Source organism: Hipposideros armiger, unplaced genomic scaffold (assembly GCF_001890085.2).
Source record: "Hipposideros armiger isolate ML-2016 unplaced genomic scaffold, ASM189008v1 scaffold_292, whole genome shotgun sequence".
Taxonomy (NCBI): domain Eukaryota; kingdom Metazoa; phylum Chordata; class Mammalia; order Chiroptera; family Hipposideridae; genus Hipposideros; species Hipposideros armiger.
Genome location: NW_017731642.1, coordinates 681,140 through 687,151, shown reverse-complemented (window position 1 = coordinate 687,151; position 6,012 = coordinate 681,140).

Genomic DNA, 6,012 nt, shown 5'->3' with positions numbered 1-6,012 from the left:
AACTTATTTTTGGTGCTACCTGCCTTTTTAGGGTCCGGCAACTCCAAGGACAGGGATGATGTCTTTTTGTTCCTTGTGACTTTCTGTGGTCCTCGGGCATATTCTGGGCCCGAGGTCCTTGCTTATCTTTGCAACAGAGATGGAGGGAAGACTGGAAAGTGGGAATTACTAAAGAAAAACTGTTTGCCTTCAGGTTTCCCAGACCAGACCTCAGTCAACCTGATGCGTGCAGGTCCGGCTGAGCAGGAGTTAGTTGGTACTCAGCATCCCCGTCACGGGGGGCTCGTAGTGTGGGGTCTAGAAGAGGGACAAGAACAAACACTTCCGAGTGCCACTCTGTGCCAGACGCTGTGCTGGGAGCTTTACAGATGCTATTCCATGTCTGCCACCCCCAGCCCTGATGAATTAGGAACGATTATTCCTAGCTTACAAGTACATGAGTCGTCAGAGAGGTGTGTGTAATCTACTGTGGCCCTGACAGGTTTTCCTGATCTAGAAAACGGCCTCTGTTCTCACACCAGGGAAGATATGTTCCTGGACCAGTGGAGCTTCTGGTAGAATGTCCCAAATCTAAAGCACACTCTGGCAATGCTGTGTCCACGCACACACACACACACACACACACACAACATATACAGTGTCGCCTACCACTTTATGTCTGAGGAAGGTGCCACCATGCCCGCCCCACACGGCTCTGCTCACCTGTTTGCCTATCTAGCCCTTGGGAGAAAAGACGTGTCCTATAAATGATTACCTTTTAAGGTTTAGTCAGAGATTTCTTTAAGAATCTGATGAAAGCCATGGACTCTCTCCCCAGAAAAAATCCACGAACACATGGCATTTACGTGCAGGATCAGTGTGGGCAGATACCCCTCCCCTCACTTCTTGCCATGGGATTATCCAGACCCAGGCCTACAGAGAGAACTACGTGCTCTCCTTATGCCTTTCCTGTTTGACAGAATCCAGAACCTACTAAAGGTACATTTTTGAGGACTCGGTGTCAATGTTGTTTATGTATGTGTTTCAAATGATGTGCTGCATGAGTCTTGAGTTATTTAATGATGCAAACGTTGGCTTTAAAGTGGAGGCCTAAGAGAAAACCTAGGGACTGAAAACAAGTTAGAGAAGGGGATTTTGGGGAAATAAACGCCATTGCCCTTCGTGCTGATCGTGCTGTATTTACTTGTGGTCCCTACTGTTGATTTGAATCACACCTGTTTCCCGATGGACTCTCATCATGATTGTAGATAGCACTATTCTCCTGTATCAGCTTACATTTTTGAAGCATCGTGCCAGAGCCTGTTCAATGTACAAGGGAAAGCTCCTTTTCAAACAGTAAACTCATTTTCCTGGGAAACTCTTCCCTTTGTAGTTGAGGAGAAAGGAAAAAAGAAAAACACTGGAGTCTTTTGGAGGCTATTTGCAGCTGAAGAGTGACATCTCTCGGTGGAGAGACAGAAGGGGCCTCTTATTCAGCCACTTTTAATTGGGACATGCAGAAGACCAAGTGTCCATGGCTTCAGAGTGTCCATGAACACTCTAAACTTGTAAGCAAAATTTGGGGTGTAAAATGTGTATTATTCTGGGGGGAAAAAAAAGGTCCAGAGCTTTCAGCAGGTTCTCAAAGGGTTCTTTGCTCGTGGAAGGTTAATGTCCACTGGGTTGGGCCTGTGTTTTCTCCAAGAGTTTGAGGTTGGTAGATGACCTACAGCAGAACCACTGGGGGAGCTTGTTAAAACTCAGATTCCGGGGCCTCACCTCCAATCTTGGTGAATTAGAATCTCTAGGGGCATGACTTGGGACTCTGAATCTTTAACGATTTCCTTAGGTGATTTGGTTACATTTCTGAATTAGTTAGGAGATTTCAAATGTTTAACATCACCTGTTAGAATAAGATCAACAATGACAGTATAATGCTTACCTTTACCCAAATAGGCCTGGGTTCAAATCCCAGTTCAACTACTTACTAGTTATGTAACCTTGGCAAATTATGAATCCCTCTGAACCTTAGTTCCCTCATCTGTAAATATGGGGGTGAATAATTTATCTGTCTTGAGATAAGCTTGCCTAATACATAGTAGGAGTCCAAAAAATACTATTTACTGTTCCTAGCTTCTCTGAGATACTGAGTATTTCCCAAGCTCTCCAGGCCCAATGTTGTCTTTTCTTTTGTTGTTGTTGTTGAGGGTTTTTTTCATAAAGATATTGTTAATAAACAAAATAGGTTAATCATTTTCTACAATGATCCACCAGCCATGTATAAAGGGCTTTGGTTATGCCATCAACTATGCCTGAACTGTAAACTATAAACTGAAATTTTCTTTGTCTCAACTTAACAGACAAAGTAGCAATATTTATATTCTGCAGTCTCTACCATGCTGCAACTCTCTGTGAACTCATCTGATTTTAGCAAGTGGAAGCATAAATATCAGAATTTACCAATAAGGACAAAGTCTTTCGTCCTTAGTTGTCACATTATTCAGAATGGTTGATTTAACTGAGAATCTACTCACTAGTACATCTCCAGAAGCAAAGAGCAAAAAGGAGAAAAGGAGAAATTCTTATTTTTGTAAAACCAGTTGTACCATCATATGTTTGGTGAGAACCCCCTCCTCAACCCCCGTCACCCTCACCCCCATGCATACACACTGGATTGTTTTGAGCAAATTTCTTCCCTCTGCTGAGTTTGCAGTCCTATTTTACTACAGCTGTATGTTTTCTATCATTGGAAAATTATTTACACAAATGTTCATTTTTACATACCCAAGAACATTTACAACATAAGCAGAAATCCTAAAGGAAATACAATGCCTAAATAAAAACAACAAGCTCTTCTAATTCATTTTCACATAGACTAACCAAAATTCATTTGATTAGCTTTTTTTTTGTCTCTGATGACTTTTTTGAGGTTAAACATTTATTTCAGCCACTGGTGGAAAAAGACTTGTTTGTTTGAAGTATAAGAAATTATGGCTCTGTGAAAAACTGGTATTCAAGAGGTAGAATGCAGTGGCCTGCTTACCCTAAATTTACCATCTTATCATTCTTAAATCTATTTATCAAAATCCTTTTGAATAGGATAACTCAGGTTTTGTATCCTTTGATTGCCATCTGCTGGTGGTTCTCCATACTAGACAAAAATTCCCAGGAAGGTTGCAACAACTTGACTACTTCTTGATTTAAGTAGTTCTTGCAATCCCAGAGACAACAAAATTTTTAATGCCCGTGATGATACCACAGAGTCATGCCAAAGTTTCAGAGAATATGCCTCTCAGAAACAAGTATATGTAGTTGTTTCCTGGGAAGATGGTTGCACAGCTACTTGGCATTACTATGCAGGGCCAGTTGCTCATCACATAATGCAATATATAGATGATCTATTATAGAATTATACACTTGAAACCTATGTAGTTTTGTTAACCATTGTCATCCCAGTAAATTTTAACTTTAAAAAAAGGACTTTATATTTTAGAACAGTTTTAAGTTCATAGCAAAATTGAGTGGACAGTACAGAGGTTTCCCATATACTCCCTGCTCCACACATGCACAGCCTCCCCCACTATCAACATCTGGTAGCAAAGTGGTACATTTGTTTCAACTGATGAACCTACATGGGCACATCATCACCACCCAAAGTCTATAGGATATGTAAGGAGTCACTCTTGGTGTTGTACATTCTACAGATTTTTACAAATGTATAAGGACACGTATCCTCCATTACAGTATCATACAGAATAGTGTCACTGCCCTAAAACATCCTCTGTGCTCCATCTATTCATCCCTCCCTAATCCCAAGCAATCACTGATCTTTTTACTGTCTCCATAGTTTTGCCTTTTCCAGAATGTCATATAATTGGACTAACACAGCCTTTTAGGTTCACTTTTTTCACTCAGTAATATGTATCTGAGTTTCCTCTGCGTTTTTTCATTGCTTGATAGCTCATAGCTCATGTCTTTTTTTTTTTCTTTTTAGCTGAGCCATCCTGCCACCTGTTGGCAGCTCAGTGGCAGCTCAGCTCGGGCCAGGAATCAAACTGCTGTTGCTCAGAGCTCACACTCTTGAGAGAGCTCTTAACCAACTGAGGCACTCTGCCAGCCCCCTTGTTCATTTCTTTTTAGCACTGGATAATATTCCATTGGATGTAACACAGTTTGTTTGTCCATTCACCTACTGAGAGGCCTCTTGGTTGTTTTCAAGTTTTGACAATTATGAATAAAACTGCTATAAACATTCGTTGGCAAGTTTTGTGTGAACATGTTTTCAACTTATCTGGGTAAATACCAAGGAGTGCGATTGCTGGATGGTATGGTAAGAGTTGTTCATTTTTAAGAGGACTATGTGGGCAGCACTGGCTGTAAATATCTATAACAAGAATACTTAACCTTTAGTCCTTGGGTCATGATGGGCTTCAGGGGTTGAGAAATCCCACCCAAATCATACACAAACTGTTGGGTAATGTGCATTTTCTGGGGAGATGGTTCATTGTTTTTATCAGATGCTCAAAGATGGCTATGGCTCAGGAAGTTCATCTTGTAAACTTTGAAAGGAGGGTAGTTGGGGTGCCTACACAGGAGATATGACAGGCCTGTCGTGGTTCTTTTACCACAAGGCATCCATTTTTGGAGTTGGAATTAGAAAATAAGAAAACTAACATTTCTTGAGAACTTAACATGTAACGGATATTCTTAGCTCCTACATTAAAAAACACACAAAGAAAACATAATGCTAAAAACAATAGCTGAGATATATTGAGAATCCACCAAGCTAAGTAGTTTAACTTTATTAACTTTATTACTGTATATCTAATTTTACAATGACCCCATACTTAGAAATTATTTCCATTTTATAAAAATGAAATATTACATTGCCCAAGTTTATACAGCTAATCATGGGGTTGAAATTCAAATGCCAACCTGTTTAGACTCCACTCTCCGGTAAGAAAGACATTAGTACAAAATTCCTGCCTTCGATGGCTTCCGTGAAGGAAGTCAGAGCTGCATACCATCTGTGGGGCTCTGGGTCCATCTCTGGAGGGAGACCTGGGGACCCCCACAGGAGGAGGAAAGAATGTCTGCACTAAGTCTTACAAGGTGATAAAGATCTGGCTAGGCAGAGATGGAATTCCAACTAAGAAAACAGCACATGCTATAGGACAGAAGATGAGAAAGGGGCTGAATTGAAAGTTCCAGAGCTGGTGCTACGCATCTGATGCTCAGGAAGGATAAAGCCTGCTTGGCTCTTAGGGCAATAGAACAAGACTAATCATCTCTGGTCTTCAAAAGAGGAAATTTCAAAAGTGAGTTCAAAATAAACTGAATCTCCTTATCAAAGTTATATACATTTGTGCTTCAGTGGACACCATCAAAAAAGTGAAAAGACAACCCACAGAATAGGCGAAAATACTTAAGTCACATATCTAATATGGGACTTTTACCAGGGTTAAACGAAGAACTTTTACAACTCAACAGTAAAAAGACAAATAACCCAGTTGTAAAAAGGGCAAAGGATTTGGATAGACATGTCTCTAAAGAGGCCTTACAAATGGCCAATAAGCAAATGACAAGATGATCAATGTCATTAGTCTTTAGGGACATGCAAATCAAAACCACAATTAGATACCACTTCATGCCCACTAGGATGGCTAAAATAAAAAAAGACAGAGAGTAACAAAAGTTGATGAGGATGTGAAGAAATTGTGACCCTCATACATTTCTGGTAGGATTATAAACGGAGCAGCCACTTTGGAAAACAGTCCGGCAATTCCTCAAAATGTTAAACATAGGGCCGGCCGAGTGGCACGTTGGTTAAGAGCTGGCTTGGGATGTCAGAGGACCCTGGTTTGGATCCCACATATGAGGACCAGAGTCACTGCCCTCTGCAGCTAAGATGCTAAACAACAGCTCAACCTGGAGCTGGGCTGCCATGAGTCGCCGGCGATGGTGTAGGCTGCAGCCCCTGCTGCAGTGGGTTGCCATGGGCTACCGTGTGTAGCCAGCAGCCAGCATGAGCGG